Below are 20,316 nucleotides of genomic sequence, written 5' to 3' on the forward strand. Positions count from 1 at the left end.
TTAAATGCTTTTATACTGTTAGGGCTTAAAGGTTTATTGAGTTTGTTTTGGCATCTTATTATGGAGTCTTACGGTTTCCAAGTCTTCACGGATAACAGTGCATTGCGTTGCAGTGAATTATTTACTACATTGTTGCCCTAATAATTTGAGCTAGTTATAATAGTTTTTATAATCAGTATTTGATTCTACTCACAGGAGATTGGCCTGGGAATTCTGGCAATCATCGCCTGCCATGATGTCCTAAGAAATAGTATAGTTTCTCTCCCAGGATTGATTGACACAGTTGTGGATCACTTATTTGTAGATGACTCTCTGTGCCTTTGTCAAGTTTTTTGGTAAGACTAGCAAAACTACTCTTGGTTATTTTTACCGTCTGATCTATGAGTAGTTTGTTTTTTGTAAAATCTTGTTCCAGATCAGTAGTTCACATGGATATATAAGAAATATAGTATTTATGGATTCAAGAATATCAAGGTAGTGGACCGAAATCATAGTGATCCAAAAAGAAGAGAAAAAAGCATTTACCGTCTTCTATCACTGAATTTGGGGCTGTTGGAGATGGGGCTACTTTAAATACAAAGCATTCCAGAATGCCATCTATCTTCAGTTATTTGCCGACAAGGGTATTAACAAGGGTATTTCAGTTATCTTCAGTTAGACCATTAGTACAATGACACAACAACAAAGCAAACTAAAAATACAAGTACAACAATATTAACAAGAACGGAATTTAGTAGTGACTTGAGACTTGCATTGAGAGGCATTATTGAACAAATATTTTTCTTGTCTCAACAAATGAGATGAGAATGAAAATGGCGTGGTGTGATGCTGCTCCTCTTGGCATTATAAATCCAGTGTCTTCCTTTTCTTCTCATCCATTTTCCTCCTCCTTCTCACAGGTATAATACCTCTCTTTCTTCTGTAACATTTTTTTGTTTTGCTCTTTCCTGATTGACCCTTTCAAATTTCTTATTTATTTCGATTGTTTCTACTTGAGTCAATGATTTTATGGAATTGTTTGGAAACTTTGGCTAATTGAAAGTGAACTACACATTGGTGAAGATACTCTTGCAACGATTGGTTATACATTGTTGTTCATTCAACGGTCAAACCGCTTGTTTTCCTTCTTCCGAAATGATCAAAAAAGAATTTAGTAAATTGTGCACATTATAACGCTTTGTTGCCGATAGTGACTCAAGTCCCTAGTCGTCACCAAGAGGTGCCAAACGGTTCCTTAATTAGGATCAACTAACCCTGCAATTTGGTAACAATGCAACTGATTTTACAGGTACTGAGTAACTGAGGTTAAACAGTGTTGTAGTGATAGATCTGCATAGAGCATTAAAGCCCCATCTTAGTAGAACGTTGGATACCCCATTGGAAGTGATGAGGTTTGAGTTAACTGTCAAATGGCAGTGAAGCATATGAAGGATTTAGTTTCTGTAGTGGGTCTGTCATTTGCTAGTACAGAGACCGAGGCTCTTGCTTAAATGATATCTGTTTAGTGTTAGAGGGTTTGGAACCCTATGGATACTCACATTCCGGGAGGGGTGAGTAGGAAATCTTGGTTTAACTAGGAGGGGTAGTCCAAGGTTGAGCCTAAGTATACGTTGTCTAAAAAGTCGTAGAGGCTATCGGCCTCTTTCAGCTATGGAGATGAGCCACTAATGGTAGTAGTCATAGACAATGGGAACTGAAGTTTCAGAATGAATCACAAAGTCCAGTCTTATTATGGTAGGGATTTTATTTATGATGTCACTAATATACATGATTGGTCTATATCAATCTTGCATTTAGGTCGTAACTTCTTTGATTTGCGATTAAAAAGCGTGCAAAAAAATTACACTCTTTGTATAGTCAGCATGATGCTAAAAACCCGAGCAAATGTTTGTTAAACAATGCAACATGACATATCATCGTCATCACCTACGTAGTCCCGTTGCCTCCACATCGCACAAGAGAAACCTAAGCACCCACTTTATCAGATGCCCGCCCGAAGCTTACCAACCCCGGAAGGTAATCAACGTGGAGACATAACCAGCTCTAGAGAAACCAAGCACAATGTCTATCATCAAGTCCCATAGGATTTGAATTATAACATGATTCTAGGAGATTCTGGGGAAATTCAAACCCAACAGTTGAGCCAATGGCTCATGAGTATAGTTTGTGAATTATTCATTAGTATCTCTCTCTTAATGGAGTTCACAAATAGAAAAGAAATGAGATTATATTTTGTATCATCAAGTCCCGTAGGATTTGAATTATAACATGATTCCAGGAGATTCTGGGGAAATTCAAACCCAACAGTTGAGCCAATGGCTCAAGAGTATAGTTTGTGAATTATTCATTAGTATCTCTCTCTTAATGGAGTTCACAAATAGAAAAGAAAAGAAATAAATGAGTTTCCCAATACGTGCGCATGTGTTTGACATGTCAACAGATCGGTCATGAAAATGGAAATTAGAAATGCTATTTATTAGTTTAAGGTAGAGTTTTGCGCTTAAAGTTCTCAATAAGACATTGGGATTCTGCACCATGCATGTAAATAACAATGACATCTTCTTCTTTGAAGGTTTGGTTTTTCTGGTTTTTAAGTATATGTTTTTTTACTGGTTTTGAAGGGTTGGGCCAATTAATACAGAATGAAGGAAAGGAAAGTTATGACTCGCGGAAATTTGGTTAGTGTGTGAGTGTGGTGTTGTGTCTTTAGCTGCTTTGCGGCCGGGTACCTTTTGCTTCATTTCACTGGTGCCACTGCTGGCCCATGGACCTCACCGGGTGCTTGCCGCCGCTGGGTGTTCTTTACCGGTGCCCGGCTTCTTGCCATGGACCCATCGGGGTGGGTGTTCTTTGGTCTTTGGTGCCCTGCTGCTGTTGCCTTGGACCTGCTGGTGCTTGCTGGTGGTGTCGCTGCTGGTGCCTTTGGTGTTTAGTTCTTCTGTGAAGGGCTAAGTATCAAAAGCCTTTGGTACTTAAGTCATGATGGCCTTACTGTTTCTGGCAACAGTTTCCGCAGAGTACGCGATGTCATTCACAGAGCAATTGTCGATGCCATCACAGAGGTGGTGGTCAGGTCATTCCAACTGTAAGGAGAGTCATCTATGCTTCACAGATTACTGCCAAGCTAAGGCTGTTGGAGCTTGTTTACATGGTCGAGATCCGTGCCCCGTGAGCAGGCACATGGTGGCATTTATGGTGTTTTGAATCAGAATCGTGGGCATGTCTTTGAGGAGATGCAGAGGCCAGGTACTCCATTATATAACATCAAAGCGTATTTGCTAGTAGTCATTTGGGTTCTCCAGTCAACTCAGAGCTGCAACATCCGAACAAGCCTTCCCACAGTGTTTGTTTGATCACTGAGACATGATGTCCTCAGATCCTTTGGAGCCTGGGTCGCAAGCACCCTTGTGTCTGAGATTTGTAGGAGGAAGGGCTTGATGGAGCAAATGACACCTCCTCCGAATTTGAGGACAAGTTATAAGGTGTTAATTATCAAGTTGGGGTTTTCCCATTGTACTTTTGGCTGTCATGTGATATGTTTTTATTATGATTTTGACACTCTGTTGACTGCTTTACACACTTATGTTTCCGACTTTCATGTTTTAAGGTTTACTTGTGGTTATTTGGATTCAGTTATTTTAAGGTTTACCTCATAACTGTTTAAATGTGATTTAAAGATACATTTCATTTTTATTTGATGATAAATGACCAGGAAAATGATATTATATTGGGATGATATTGGCAATTTTGTTTTTGTTTTTGTTTTTATTTTGTTTTTATTTTTTTTATTATTTTGATAAATGGGACATCACTTTTAAAGTGATGTATAGAGTTATTTCACATCACTTTACATGTAATTTGAAATATGAATGAAAAGTGATGTTAAACGTTACAAGACATCACTTTTGAGAGTGTTGTGAATGGTGGCGACGTGAAAAGTCAGGATTTTCCACATCACTTTTTAATTGATGTCCACAAGTGATGTTATAATGTTTAACATCACTTGTGGACATCGATTAAAAAGTTATGCAAAATTATAACATCACTTGTGGACATCATTTAAAAAGTGATGTGAAGTAACATCACTTGTGAACATCGTTTAAAAAGTGATGTGGAAAACCCTGACTTTTCACGTCGCCACCATTCACAACACTCTCGAAAGTGATGTCTTATACTTTTGACATCACTTTTTAAGTGATGGGAAATGTCATTTATGTTGTAGTGTGCCATCCTTGCTAATATAGGAAACTTCGGACCATTGTTTTTCCACCAAACCAATATGTCACAACCTTTCCCATTAGCATCAAATGGGAATAAATCTTCTTCTAGATACTTCTCCAACTCTGTTTTCGGAACTTTTGAACTTTCCGAACGTTGTTTCGTGAAATTTTGGAAACCTTCATCCATCTTAGAACTCCCTTGGTCACTAGAAAATGAATTCAACAAACTAGAAGATGATCCGACATCAACCATAGAAGAATCGGACATTGCATACATGGTGTACAACTCATTCAAAGAATTTTTCACATCTTCTTCTTGTGTAGACTCCTTACCATAAATCATAGTAAAGGCATACTCAATAAACTCCATCTTATAACAAGGATCAAGTATAACACAAAAACTCATCAATAAATTACATTCACTCCAATATTTATCAAAATTTTCTTTCATAGCATTTGCCATATCACGGATATAATAAAAATCAGAGTCTAACCACTCAAGAATATCATGATGAATATCACAAACATATTTAAAATGCAAATTTGCAGTTGGGTATTGGACGCTGGAGAAATGAAGTGTAGCATCATTGAAAACTTTCAAACACTCACAAATTTTAGTTCCCATTTCCCACTATTCAGGAGAAGGTAAATGCTTATAGTTGGAAGCTAACTCTGCCAAACGCTCAAAGGCTCTACGCACTCGGATGGCACTACAGAGCATGTCATAAGTAGAGTTCCATCTTGTAGGAACATCCATAGAAACCCCTTTCCCAGTTAACCTTGTCTGAGCTAATGCATTCAAAAACTTTTCATTCCTACTCTGAGAATTCTTGCCATACCTAGCACTCTCTCGAATCTTAACAATAAAAGAAGCAATCACATTCAATCCATCTTGCACAATAAGATTTAAAATATGGGCACTACATCTTATATGAAACAAACTACCATCAAGACATAAAACCCCTTTCCTCTTAAGCCAATCCTTGAGCTCCACTACCATAGTATTATTGTTAGAAGCATTATCAACGGTTATAGCAAATAACTTTCTATCAACATTCCATGCCAACGCTTGAGCCTTGATAACCTCACTAAGAACAACACCACTATGTGGAGGAACGAGAAGATAAGCAATGATTTTTTTTTTTCAACACCCACTCATCATCAATATAATGACAAGTAACACAACAATAACCAATATTTTGATAGTCAGGGGTCCACATATCAGTTGTAAAACTAACTTTTGATGGCAACTTATCAAAAAAATCTTGTAACTCAGTTCTTGACTCATTGTAAAGTTGCATGACATCCTCTCGAACAGTGGTTCTTGAGACCCATTTGAACATAGGACAAATACAATTTATAAAAACTCTAAAGTATTCATGCTCAGCCATAAGAAAAGGATAATCATGTTTAGCAACCATGCGTGCAAAGTCAAGTCTACTTGTACGTGGGTCATATTTCCAACTTGCTAATTTTGGAGCTTCATTTGCGCTAAATGAATTACACAAAAGCTTTTGACCCGAAGTAGAACGTTTTTTATCTTGCAAGCTTTCAAATGATTTCTCAAATGCGTAGTACCCAACTTACTACTATGATCAAAACTCTTTTTGCAATGTTTACAATAAGCTTTAGAGGTTCCATCTCCTAATTTTTTTAATTTCAAACTCTAGCCACACTTTTGAACGTTTACCTTTCAATGGATCAAGACTTTCAAAGGGAGTTGTTTCTTCATCCGACGATATACTAGCAGCAGCAGTATCGGCATCAATAGGTGTAGGCTCGTTGATAGGCGTATGGCTCACACTACCACTAGGTGAAGGAGCTGATGCAGCACTGCTTGGGGTTGGAGTAGCCATTTCTACCTAGATAATACAATAAATAGAGTCAATATTAAAGACAGACTGACAGACAACACTTCTAGATTCTTCAAAATTCGAAAATTCAAAAAATTCTTCAAAAAAAAAATGATACTGAGAGAGAGAACAACTTGTCAAACTTCATAAACATACCAACTTTAAACTTTTCTTCATTTCAGTAGAGAGGATAATAGGTTTTAAAGGAACAGTAGAGATGATAACAAGTCCTCGTACAACTACAGTATCAGCATTCAAACTTAGAAGGTTGTTTTTTATTAGTTGATAATATGCTTTTATAACACTGCAAGTTTTTTTTTTTAAATCTGTTGCAGAGAGAGAAGAAAAAATTTTATGGGGAAGGAGCGACAATATTGAGAAGAACTACAAATCTCAATATTTACTGAGAAATGCATATTCACTACAAATCTCGTTATTACTTGTAGTAGCTCTGTTAGTTATATGTGTTCATGCATTGTTCTTAGTAATTTCATTGAAGGAAAACTTTATCAACTACAAATCTCGATTAGTAACATCTAGTGTCACTTGTAGTAGCTATGTTAGTTATTACTTGTTGAACATATACTTCCTTGATTTACTGAGAGTGAACTTTCGCAGGAAACCATTTTCTATACTGCGAATAAGTTTACTAAGACTGAACAGATACTTGTTGAACAGATTTCGTAGGTTGTTTTTTCCATTTTCTATACTGCAGGTAAACCATGTTGGTTTCAGCACCATATTCACTAGCCTTCCATCAAGTAAAAGTTCCCAAGCAAAAGCAAGAAAGTTTAAAAGTGGTAGCCATTCTTTAGTGACAAAATCTGAGATGTGTGCTCAAGTGGATGTATCTGTGAAAGAATCTACCACTTTTGACGATATTGTCGATTTGAGAATTTGACATACTTTTGCGTATTGAAGAGTGGTGGTGCTTTGGAGGAAGAAGAAGAGGAGCGGTGGTGCCTGGTGGTGCGTTGAGAATTTGAAATTTGAGAATTTGAGTGGTGGTTGCGGGTTGTGGCGTTGAGAATTGAGATTAGGTTTGACTGTTTGAGAAAGAAAAAAAACCCTAAACTAAATTAAATTTGTATTTATATTTTATAGTTTTAATATAATAATATATTTATATTAATTAAATCGGATTCGGATATTATCCGATGGATAGTACCAAAGATCCGTGATTCAGATTCAAATCTGCTCGATGTGAAAATTTATCCGAATCCGAATCCGATATCTGAAAATTTCGGATAATATCCTATTTTTCAAATACGAATACGAATCGGATTCGGATATTCGGCTATCCATCTGCACCCCTACCTAGACCATAAACAAAAAAAAAAAAATGGTAAGGAAAAGCAAGCATATGAAGCTTAAACTTGACTTGATTGACTTGATTGTGCCTCCTATTCTCTTTGAACAAACAGTCCACATAGATAATTGGGAAGGTCTAGGCCATGTGACTCATGTTGCAAAAGGTAAATATGGGATATTCGTTGTCGCAGATGAGAGTTGCCGGGTCTTGGTTGAAGGTTAAACCAAAAGCCTTTGAACACGTCAACTGCTATTTATCCCTGCAAAGATCAAGATACGGAATGAGGAAAGTACCCGCAGCGTTTTAAACTGCTATGGATGTCACTTAAATTGATCTCCACGTCCCCGCAGCGTTTTTATCCATATTGGTCAGATAGTGGTGACACTTGGTTTGGCGCAGAAAATCCCATTTTAGCTCCAGGGGGAGCTTCTCATTGGAGATGTCGACTGATTTCAGCAAATGTTTAGCATTAGAGGTTTTTTCCTAGAATTATCCATAAAATGGTTGAATATTCTGCCAAACTCCCTTCAACTGAGGGACACGAAAAGATAAACATTGGAAAAAAATCCCTCAATAGATTTTGGGCAAACTATTCAAATGTTTAGATCATAATTCATCCCTATTCCCACCAATGGATGCATGTACTGGTCCGTCCGATTACTCTTCTTCTGGTTTTGGATCACCATCTCTTCTTAGCTGACCCTTACCTGTTTGTGAAGAGTAGTTGAGTGTAACCCTGTCTCACTGTTGCACGTTATTATGCCCGTTTATCTGTCAATTGCTAGGAAAGAAAAGCGAGAAATAAAGTCTTGCTTTGTGTTGTTACAAGGATGCATTTTTAAAAATCTTGAGATTGATCGGTTAAAATAAAACTCTGAACAACAAATTTTAGTAGTTAGAGTTCTGTTGGTGATGATGTTACTTATGTGAAGATGATGTTACTGTAAGTTGAAGTTATCTTAAAACGATTCATTTGCAAGGCCAGCTGTACATGATTGCTTTTACTTTTGGACTTATAATAAAATACCCAATAGCTTCACTGTGCATCTCTGGAACCTCCCATATTCCGGGCTAATTCTGGTTAACTTAGCATGATAAATTACTTGGTGCTAATATATATTGTTTATTCAATAATGTCTATTGTTGCTACATTATACTCTGCGGAAGGGAGCCACGTGGCTTTGGTTTTGTTCCATATGTGGATCATGATGATGCTGCAGAAGCGAAATATCAAATGGATGGACAAGTTCTTCATGGCCAGAAGTTGACAGTTGTGTTTGCAGAGGAGACCACAAAGAAACCTGGTGAGATGAGGGCAAAGGAACGACAGAGGTAAACTTGGGATTTATGTTTTTTTTTTTTTTTATCTTTTATACTGTATTTTCTTAGATTTGTTGCTTTGGTTCATGCTTTGTTTCATAAGTGGTTCATGATTTCTCTAACATACCCTGCATCTCCACAGTTGGAAGATAAGGTACTTTAACAGCAGCTGACCCGGCAGTAGAAGAAAAGTTCCTCGGTGGTATAGCGAAAGCATTGCAAGTGCATCACCCTCCATCTTTTAGAAACACCCCATTAAATTGTGAAGTGTATTTATGATCAATCTCCACCAACAAAATTTCCTCAGAAACCTATTTATTCAAATGGAGCTTTAGAACTCTCTGAGATTCCAAGCAAAGTAAGCACAAAAAACTTTTGAATCTAGAGCTAAGAATATGGATGAATTTCTATTTAAATCCCTTGCATCTCTACAGAATGAAAAAAGATTAAACTGAAGTGATTCCTGTACTTTTTCATAAGCTGAACACGCTCCATCATAAAGAAGCAACTCAGAAAATAGTAGGTTACATTGACACGGGCACGGCGAGCTGTGGGAGTTCGACACGGGGACACGGCTAGGAATAATTAATTAATTTTTTAATAGATATAAAATTTATAAATTACTAAAATTTAGTACGGTATTAAACCAAAACTACTATAAATGCCACTTAATTGTAATTAAGAGGGAAGTAAATAACTGAAAAATGCAATATTACATCAATAAGTTGCAATTTCTTTATTTTGTTGTACAAGATGTTTCATTACCTGAAAAACAGAAAAGTGAAAGCTCAATTAAACAAGGCCCAAGCCCAGTAAACATACAAACCCTACCTCTTCTCAAAAAGAAAACCAGGTTCTTCTTCATCATCGAAAACAGATCGTCATCATCAAAGAAAAACAGGTTCTTCATCATTTACTACTTTTTATAGTCGTTTGTGGGTTCTTTATTTAGCTGTGTCGACGCATATTTATTTTAAAAATTTTCCAATCAAACCACCAACTCAAACGCAGGAAAAAATATAAAAAAGGCTTTAATTCCTAAGCTCCTTCTCAACCAAAGAATCGGAAGTCGACAGAGAATAAATACATACAGTTAACTGATTTATAATATCCAATATTAATTTAACAATAATGCAATACCCTTGATAAAACAAATACCCAATATTTTTCAATTTTTTTGCTCGATTTCTTAGCTTTTAATCAAACATTAGATGTTTTGGGTTTTGCTCAGTATTAGAATAAGAACTCCCTTTGATTCTATTTCCCTCTTTATCTGTCATTCTATTTCACGGTTCAATTCTCCATAGTCATTACCTTAATCAGATGAAATATTAGTGTGTAGCTTAATTAGATTTTTTTTATTTTTTCTGTTTTGCAGAAGACAAAGTTTTAGTGTCTGTTGCTGCTGGAATACCACTGCTTTATCTACAGGTCTGCATATCAACTTCTCATAGTTTGTTGTTATAAACTCTCTATTTGTGCACATGAATATTGTGGGATGCTTTTCTTTCTTCTAACCATCAATTTCCATGTTGAAGTTCCATAAAGGAAAATATATATAGAGTGAGATAATACCAAGTTTGGAAGTGAAAATATGCATAATGCAGTAAAATTCATTGGACCTTGAACTGTCTGAAAGCTTTTAAGAAACTGGATTGAGTTTCACCAGAGGAAAATATGTTTCAATGAAAGTCATGGTAAATTTTACTTCCAAGAAAATAGATTTTCCATCGATGGTTTTCAATCCATCAGTTGATTCTAACTGTAGCATAATTAGTTGAAAAAAAAAACCATCAATCAGTTCAAAAACAAGAATTTATAAACATACAAAAAATTAGAAATATCTCATTCGTGGTTAAGCTAAACACAAAGTAGATAAAAAATAAATAACTTCAGACAGATACTCAAACCTCTTCCGATCCTCACTAAAAAAAATCTCTACGATTGAAACAAGAGGGTCCCTCATTAATTATAATACCAAGAGCTTATATCGACAAGACACTTGTAAATTTTAGCTTATTTAAGCCTCTCTAATTTAGTATTAAAAGTTCCAAGGCTATCAATCACATACAACTAAGACAATTAATTCCACCTGCTGACAGTTGCAAAATATCGGCGGAAAGAAACAAACTTACTACCACCCTATACCCCTCAAAAACCGATGTCGGGTGAGAAGAGATAAGAACTCACTAAACACCCATCAAACTTGATTATGCATGGAGCTTTAAGTTAATGTTTTGACTGTTGTTTGGTAAAAGGAAGTTAGTGTGTTAGTTCTGAAATTGGTTTCTTGGAGTTGGGTTTTTATTATATGACTTCTTTTAAGCTTGCTCTTAGTGTTAAAGCTGCTGTGGCAAATGTACATACATGGGAATATGATTAATCTATAATTTTTTGGTATTTGTAATGGTAATTAAACTTGTTTTCTTAATTTGAATTCAAGGGGTGGTTAATTGTATAATGTTCTTTGCTTGGTTATCCAGTGATGAATAAATTAAGGCTCTAACTTATTTATTTTGTGTGATGATTTATAAATAGAGTAGAGGATCACACCCATGAGAGGTACTCTAGTAGAAGTTAAGATTACTGTTGTGATTAATGTGGACAAACTTGTTGGGAGGTGGATCCCCTCAATTGTTTAGACTTTGGAGCCTATGGATAGAATGTGGTAGGAGAACTTTTTGTTGGGGAAAGTTTAACTCTTAGACTCTTTTCATGAAATAAACCATTGATCTACTGGTATAAGTTGCCAGATTGTATTCCAGCAAAAGAAATTTAGGATTATTTTCTGTAAATCATATGGATGGTTTCATTTGAAGGTGAAGGCTGACCGCTGTTTGGAGTTTATAGTTGGAACATAATTGACGAAATTTCATAATGAGCTGTACAGCTCTTGAGGTGTTAGCCGTTTGTTTTTGTCCTCTAATAGTTTGTGAGTTTCATTTTATAGCTATTTTTCTGTTATGTTACTCTGTTACAACACTTACTGCGTATGCATTAAGTTGGATCTTCATTTTGTTACCTTTTATTTTTGTGTCCTTAGCTAACTCCTGTGGGATAGCTAATTTCGCAGAATTGGGCAGGTCATGGTCGTCTGATAAGGGTGGTGCCAAATACTCCTGCTGCTGTAGGTCACGGTGTAACAGGTACAACACCCAAAATTGAATTATCCACTTGACTAAATTGAATTAACAGGTTACATGGACTTAATAGAAATGTGTTAAAATGAGATTTTTTTTATCTGAAAGATCACATCTGTTGCAGCAAAAGAAGATTTTGATGAGAATGAGGATGACGATCACGATGATGATAAATGTAGTAATTGAAATCTGATATATAATTTCCTTCTCGGTATACGTTTAACAATAGAGAGAAATTATTGTGAATAGAAATTGCCATGTTTAGTAGCTCACAATATTTTCCTTTTCTAACTTTTTCTCATTTTCAGACATTAGTGGTTCATAATTTACTTATCTACTTGTACCTGCTTTTTGTTGTTTCTATTGTTAGGATACCTCATCCTACTTTTTCTATGTTTCTATATTATTATATCAGTAAAATATTTATTCACTGATCAATAGGAAAAAAGAAAATGTTGTGCCGTTAGTGATATGGTTGGTTTCTGTTTATAACTTGGTAATATTGCATCCGTCCCTTTTAGAGGTATGGTTGGTTTTCACCCTTCTGATCCAGTTTGGTTCTCTAGTCATTTATCATCTGTAGTTTTGTGAGAACCTTAAATCTTTTTTGAGAATATTATCTCCAACCATTTGTCTGACTATTGAAATGAAAGTGGAATTTTGTGTAATCACGAGTTTAGCTTGTATTTTGAAGTGAATTCATCACTTCAAAATACAAGCTAAAATCAAAGGAGTTATTTTCGGAATAAAATGGTTAATACTTTTTTCCTTCTTTTCTTGCAAAAACTGGCCTAAAATGGATATAGGACCTATCAAACATCTTAACCTCCATGGTCCAATCCATGGCAGAACGGCAAAAAGCAAATCGGACAAAGAATACAACTAGCATATTGAAGTGTTCTTTTCTTATTACATAATATATCCATTAAAAAAAATGTAATATGTTACTATTTTAATTTACATGCGTTCATTCAATTAATTTTCTCCACCCCAATTTTCTTTCCTAGAACGTGCAACGCCGGTACCCATTTAGTAAGTTTTAAAAAAAAACTTGCAAGCTCGATGGTGTGTCTATAAAAGAAGGTCCGTCCATAATAAAACTGTGGGCATTGATCTAAAATAAGTCAAAACCCTAACACCGAGACTGAGGGGGGTTTAATGGAGATAGATTTGGGAAAGCTACCGTTTGATTTGGACTTCCACCCGTCAAGCCCTCTCATCACTGCTGGTCTCATCACTGGTGATCTGCACTTGTAAGTTGTTATCTCACTTTCACTTTCATCATCATCATCATCATCTTCATCATGTAATTATTCAATTGAATCTTAACTACAGGTATCGGTATGTCGCCATCTGTTTCAACCGTAAAAGGTTTTCGAAATACATGCACATGAAGAATCTTGTAGAGCTGTTCGTTTTATCAATGGCGGTACCGGTATTATTTCATTTTATTTATTTTCTTTCCTAAATTGCATTTTTTACTCTTCTTCTCACTTTGGTTTGTCATTACAACATTTTGATCGCTTCTCCCGATTTCTTATTAAAATCACGGATGTTCAAACCGAGCAACAATTGCTCGTTTGGATAATGCCCATGAGTAAGTTTTTCTTTTACTTTATTCTTGTGAGAAATTTTATGTCATTCTTCTGCTCTGTTGTCGTGCAGGGCAGCTGTAAATCGCTTGGTCAACTTGACTGAGACCACTATTGCCTCAGGAGACGATAACGGCTGCATCAAGGTGCTGTTATCCACACTTTGTATATATTCATTATTATTGCCATCAAGGGATTTTCCTCGAATTCAGCATATAGTGACCTCCTTTGTGTTTAAACATACTCTGGGCTTATAAATTTATACACTTGTTTTTTTCACCCAAACTGCCGAATAGGTATGACACCTTAGGTTACTATCTAATCCCTCTAAGCTAGATGAATCTATTTGTGATATCACCATGACTCAGTTTCACGTCCTATTACTAGGAACAATTTAATGGTTTCGCAATACGTGATATGTTAATCCCACGATTCAATTGGTAAGAAGAACCAAAGTGGAGTATCTTATCTTGTTGTTAGACTTCATCATCCAATTTAGTCATTACTAATCTTAAACTCCATTTATATGCCTGTTGATGAAATACCAGTTACTTTTCTTTATCCTGATGTTTTATAAATTTCATTCCATAGGTTTGGGATACAAGGCAACGTACTTGCTGCAATTCTTTTGACGCCCATGAAGAGTATATTTCTGATATGACTTATGCGGCGGATTCATTGAAACTTTTGGGAACGAGGTAGTTTTATTTTCTTTCATATTTATGATATTACGTCGTTCTTTTATGCAACTCTGGCTTGCGCATATTTTTCTTATTGAGGTTTGAAGCACGTCTAAGATTCACACTTTATTTTTTGCTGAGCAGTGGGGACGGCACTCTATCTGTCTGCAGTCTTAGAAAAAATAAAGTAAGTTGTCTGTTTCTTTTAACTCTAGAAAATTTTCTTGCAGACAGTTGGTATTATTACGCTTATTGTACTTCTCACTTCAGTTTTGAATAAATAATTTTATTTGGTTGTTGTATGACGTTGTTAGGTCCTAACGCAGTCTGAATTTTCTGAGGATGAGCCCCTTTCAATAGTTTTGATGAAGGTAAAGTTACATTTTATCCTTTAACTTTGGGTTATGTGATAGACGCATGGTCATATACTGCTCAGAAACAAACATCTAGACTTAGTATGTCGTACAGTCAGTGTAGTTGTGTTGGATTCCACAAGTTGATAGCATGAGTATATGAGAAACATTAAACATAGATACATCGTTGCAACAATGGACCATATATTGTTGCATTTTTGTATCCATTGAAATTTTGGATATGAGAAACCTCTTTATTGGGTCAATGAGAGGATTATGGTTGGTATCATTAAGGTTTCAAGCTCTTATCTTGTTAGAAAGGTGAATTGGGCAAACATTGAGTCTTGGAATATGGTTTTTTGAAATATGATGTTTTCCATTATTCTAGGTATTAAAAATAGTGTCGTTTCTGTTACCTCTTTTTTCATGGGTTAGGAAACGATTGGTCATGTATTTTGAGGAGCGTAGCTGTGTAGGTGTTCTTCATGGGAGTTAGCTTGTGATGCTAAATATCAAAGGAGTTATTTTTTACTTAAGTGTGTTAATTATTACTTGATCTTCCTTGATAAGTATATATTCTTATCAGAATGGCCGAAAAGTGATCTGTGGAACTCAGAATGGGGTTTTGTTATTGTATTCTTGGGGATATTTTAAGGATTGCAGGTATGCTGCTAAAAAATGTCGGAACAAATTTGGGAATCAACAGTTTATTTTCTCTTTTCACTTATAATTATATTTATTAAAATTAGAGACATCTTAACTTGAAATTTGTATTTATCGGATTTCAGTGACCGTTTTACTGGATTTCAGTCTAACTCCATCGATGTATTACTCAAGGTGAGTGCATTTTCCTGTAATATTTTTCATTGGATTACAAAATACGAGTTACATTATTCTAAACTATTTTTGCTTATTTTGGTTTCAGCTTGATGAAGATAGAGTTATTACTGGAACAGAAAATGGACTCATTAGGTAACAGGACTTGTTCTTTAGCGCAAAGGGGGAGGGGGTACACACTTTGGGTCAGTCAATCATCATTGTCGTATCGCAGAATATATTGGTGGAGAATTGGCTTGATGTGTGCACACTGGTCATTTATGTAGTGTTGAACCGATGGAGATGATGGATAATGTAGATGAAAGATAATGTTTTCCTATTTGTTATCTAGTGGTCCTCATATATTTGCTTTCTATTTGCTAACGCCGTCTTTGTTCAAATCCAGCTTGATTGGGATCTTACCCAATAGAATAATTCAACCAATTGCTGAGCATTCTGAATATCCTGTTGAGCGACTTGGTACGACTCTGTGTGTGTGTTTAAGGTGCTTTATTTATTGTTGGTATAAGAGTCCCTTATTACTGTATTATACCATTATACTCAGGGGAACCAAACCTTGAAACCTGCATTATATCTCTTCTGAACCAAGTCCCAACTGCAAATCCATCCACCCCCACCCCCCCCAACAGGAAAAAACTTGAACCTTTTTGAGAACCTTAAATCTTTTTTGAGAATATTATCTCCAACCATTTGTCTGACTATTGAAATGAAAGTGGAATTTTGTGTAATCACGAGTTTAGCTTGTATTTTGAAGTGAATTCTTCCACTGGGGGCCTTCAGATGGTTAATGCCTCCGTGTGTGTTTTTTTTTTCCATTTGCGCCTTCCCCCTTTACTGCCAGTTTGTTTGTTTTAAATTCAAGCTAGCTTAGTCTTGTGTTATATCTTGCAGCTTATTCTTTAAATTCAAGCTTGCTTAATCTTGTGTTATATCTTGCAGCTTATTCTCATGATAGGAAGTTCTTGGGCAGTATTTCACATGATCAAATGTTGAAGGTATATGATGCTCTCTCTCTCTCTGATAGTATGATACATATATTTATAAGTAACGTTATATCGAAATTCAGTTTTGCACTCAATTGATGTAGTTGTTCAGTACAAATTTATGTATCTGTGTAGAGAGATGACGTACTTGCGGTTACTACTAGAGATTTTTTTTTTTTACTTTCTATTATAAATATTAATTGCTATAGCTTTTGTTCCACTACTCGTTGGATATATTTATTTCTGGAAGAGAAGTGGAAAATCAATAAGTTCAAAGAACAAAACCTGTTTGAATAGTTTAATCCTATGTTACATGGACAAGCCATATTTCAAAAATAATTTGTGTTGGATACGTATCCACGTGTCCATATTTTATTAGAATGGACTTTGCACTGTTACAGATAGTGAGTGAGAACACTACAAGTTCTGCAACTGAAAGGAAAACATACAGGGAACTGAGGGAAGTAAACCAAAATAGCATCCCTAGAATATTAACATCCCTGGAGTCGGCCATTATCACACGAGGAAAAAGTTCCCTAATTGGTATTGTTGTCTTTCCTCATAATTAGACATCCAATACCACAACACACCTTTGGGAAGTAAACCAAAATAGCATCCCTAGAATATTAACAAAACCCCCCGAGTGGAGTAGCGGCCATTATCATTACTCGAGATGTCTTAATTTTTGTTTTTATATGTAGCATGTACATTGGCCATACAACATGGTACAAAATTTTTGCTATCAATATGCTATAGAAATGTTGACATTGTCCATAGTTATTTGACCACTAAAGGTTTTTCAATCTTTTCTTTTCTTTAACTTGTCATAGTTACAAATGCAAAACATGGGTCTCATACACCACATAGTTAAAAAAAAAAATCGACGACATCCAATACCACAACACACCTTTGATTTCTCCCTTTTATATACCGATTTATGGTGAGTAACTTCGACCGATTTGTGAGATTTTTGACCCCATCACTTATGGGGAACATTTTTGTTCCTTTAATATACAAAAATATGATGATTTATGTTCTTCCATATTACCCAAATAACAACATATGGCAATAGACTCCACGTGTCCGTATCAGACACTTATTGTATGTACTATACCTCAGTTTTTGATATTTCGCCGTGTAAGACACTTCGTATCCGTGTCAGATATGGACAGTTGGACACACGTATCCGTGTCAATGTAACTTAGGTTTAATCTCTTAAGCATTTTCCTATCCCCTTTGAGGAATCTGTGGGACTGATGAGATATATACCTATTGTTTGCAAACAGAATCCATATCCTTCATTTCCATTTCATATCCTCCGCTTCATATATTAAATTTTCTTGAGATAGAATCTAAGACATTGCTTAAAGTATTTGACATGTTGTAATTTGTCCATGTAGCTCTGGGATTTGGATGATCTGTTGCAAGGTTCTAGTGATGTTCCAAGGAGCCAGTCAGCAGTGGCTGATAGTGACAATGATGAGATGGATATGGATATGGACACTAATCCTTCAACCTCTTTTAAAGGTATGTTGGTGTTTTTATAGAGGTAGTAACGTAAGTTATTACATCTAGGGGTCATTTCGGATCGGATCGGATTGACCTCTTTCGGAAATTTTTCCAAATATTTTCGGAACTTAATATGCTATCTAAATCCGATCCAATTTTTTTTCGGAATCAAAATATTTATCCAAATTCGGAAACTTGGGAAATTTCGGAATTCTTAGTATATTTCATAGATCTCTTGACTTTCCACTCTTTTTGGAAAATAAAATTTGACTAAACCAATTTGGAATTTCAAAAAACCAAAATTTTACATGTCACAAGTTAAAAAAGAAATATTATAGGAAATGTTACTATGAAAAATTAATTTAAGAACCCTACTTACCATGATGAGGGAGAGAAGTGTTTGAGAGGAGTTAGAGAGAGAGGGAGTGAAGTAGCGGGCTAAGATTTGTTTAGTTATTTGTTTTGTTTTGCTAGTGTAGAAAACTAGAAAATGAATGAATGGTCATGATCTTATCAAATGAACAATGGAGTTTTGTTATATTATAAGTATATGGTTTCACAAAAAATCAGAAATAATATCGGAAATTTTGGATCGGCTATATTTCAGAATTTTCGGATCGGATTTGAGAGTTATATCCGAATCCGATCCGATTATTTTTCGGAATTTTTGGAAAATAGAAAATCGGTTAGGTCGGAATTCGGCAAAAAGAGAACCCCTAATTACATTGTATACAATCAAATATTTAAGTATAATCACCTCCCCTCTCTTCAGTCTTCTCCCCTTATGTTGGAGATATTAAAAGCTTCCAGCGAATTTGTATCTTTGCATGTTTTATTTTTTCACGTCTACTAGTTATGATACTGTGTTGTAAATACCTTTAACTTGTGAATACATATTGATCCATTTAATCTCTGCAGGAACCAAGGGTTCAAAGTCAAATAAAGGTCAACGAGCTCTTGATGCGTCCAACAATTTCTTTGCCGATCTATGATACTTATGTACCTCTGTACAAGAAAATATTTCTGGTAGAAAGGTCCTATATGTATGTGATTAACCTTGAAAAAGATAATTTAGCTGTTTGTTTCCACAATTGCGTGTGGCCCTTGGTTTTTCTTTAAGAGGTGTCTAGGAAATCTATGCAATGGTTTATTATATTCTGATCGTCATTCTCTTTCTGAAGGCATATGAGTTGAGATTTTGAATAACTATGGAATGGTTGATTTGGTCGGATTGGGTATTTAGAGTGGATGCATATATGATTTAGAGCTGTTTACTTGTTTCCCTGGGGAAACTGTTGTGTGAAATTATAATTCTCAGTCCTCCGAGGACCGTAATGCAGTGAGTTGAGAAAATTTCAATGAGCTCAAATGCAATAGATGTCTGCGTGCGGAGAAGGTGCATGGTTTGAGAACAACCTGAGTTTAAACTTTAAAGTTTAACTGACTTGGCTCGAATACCCTCTCGACAACTCTATTGGTAGAGTAGCCAAAGTTTGTTTCATTCTAATCTAAAAGTGAAAAGTGCTGCAAAATTATTCGCTGAAATGTAATTTGTGCCAAAGAGTGTCCACAGTTCAGTGCGTGGGTGCCTGATATAATGTGACTGGGCATCCATTATCGATATTATGGGTGAAATTATAAGTTATGTTCAGAAGCAGATGTGTGATGCCAAGAAGAAGGCAATCTCAAAAGAATGGCGCCTGTTTCTTCAGTGTGTTCCCAGTCCATACGGTCTCAATTCTGGGATTCCAGTTCCACACCTTTCTCTCAGTTCAAACAACGTTCTCATCACACCCCAAAAATCATAAATATCCAGTTTTAAGCATCACAGTTTTTCTGAACTTGCTTTCTTGCCCTTTTGTTTTCAGGTGTTCCGAAATGTGCAAGTCCATCTGCTGTATTGTCGAGCTATAATAAGAAGCAGCAAGGCCAATGCAAAAAAGAATGCCACTTTCTTCCACACTAATGACTTGAAAGAAATCCTAGTGAACAACATACTCGTACTAATTTCCTTTTGCTATGTAGTCTTTATTGTTGAATATTTGTTTTGGATGGACAAAAGTACTAATATCAATTGCCTGTGTAGGCAGCAACATCCTAACTAGTTTGGCTCTTGCATGACAACTTCACAACATATCAGGCGCGCAACTCGCAATTCACACACCCAATGAAATCAGGCATGTCATCATAATTATATCTACTTGGACCCAAGAACCTCTTTTGGCAGCTTCATACCAGTACCGCAGGTACGTCTTTGTGTAGAATGGTCAAGAAATGTGTTACTGAACTGTGAAATCTTGCGAACATAAAGTCATCTCCTTAATTCAATTGACGTACCCTTGCATCCATGTAAATCATATAAATCACTAATAATGTAAAACCATACGTTCTTAAAATAGATCAAACAATTTGAAGGTCTTAAATATCCTTAACAAATCAGTAGACAGGAGTTGAAACATCATTGCCTAAATCAGAAGCAAACTACTATGAGCTCCTATTTAAAAAACCTAACACCAC

The 20,316-nt window shown here is 35.7% G+C and overlaps 1 long non-coding RNA gene and 1 pseudogene across 2 annotated transcripts; both read left to right on the forward strand.

The window, feature by feature from the left end:
• Positions 1-7,474: 7,474 nt before the first annotated feature.
• LOC147512975 (uncharacterized) lies at positions 7,475-9,163 on the forward strand. Its single transcript, XR_015217311.1, has 3 exons — positions 7,475-8,328; positions 8,606-8,717; positions 8,951-9,163. It is a non-coding gene; the product is annotated as an uncharacterized LOC147512975 (long non-coding RNA).
• A 285-nt stretch (positions 9,164-9,448) lies between these two features.
• LOC147512976 (WD repeat-containing protein 55-like) lies at positions 9,449-19,024 on the forward strand (annotated as a pseudogene). Its single transcript, XR_015216106.1, has 16 exons — positions 9,449-9,606; positions 10,084-10,136; positions 11,779-11,851; positions 12,853-13,099; positions 13,217-13,442; positions 13,511-13,583; positions 14,029-14,135; positions 14,262-14,304; positions 14,432-14,488; positions 15,057-15,133; positions 15,259-15,307; positions 15,396-15,442; positions 15,693-15,766; positions 16,247-16,302; positions 17,691-17,817; positions 18,718-19,024. The product of XR_015216106.1 is annotated as a WD repeat-containing protein 55-like (transcript).
• Positions 19,025-20,316: the final 1,292 nt, after the last annotated feature.

The sequence above is a fragment of the Coptis chinensis genome, chromosome 3 (assembly GCF_015680905.1).
Source record: "Coptis chinensis isolate HL-2020 chromosome 3, ASM1568090v1, whole genome shotgun sequence".
Taxonomy (NCBI): Eukaryota; Viridiplantae; Streptophyta; class Magnoliopsida; order Ranunculales; family Ranunculaceae; genus Coptis; species Coptis chinensis.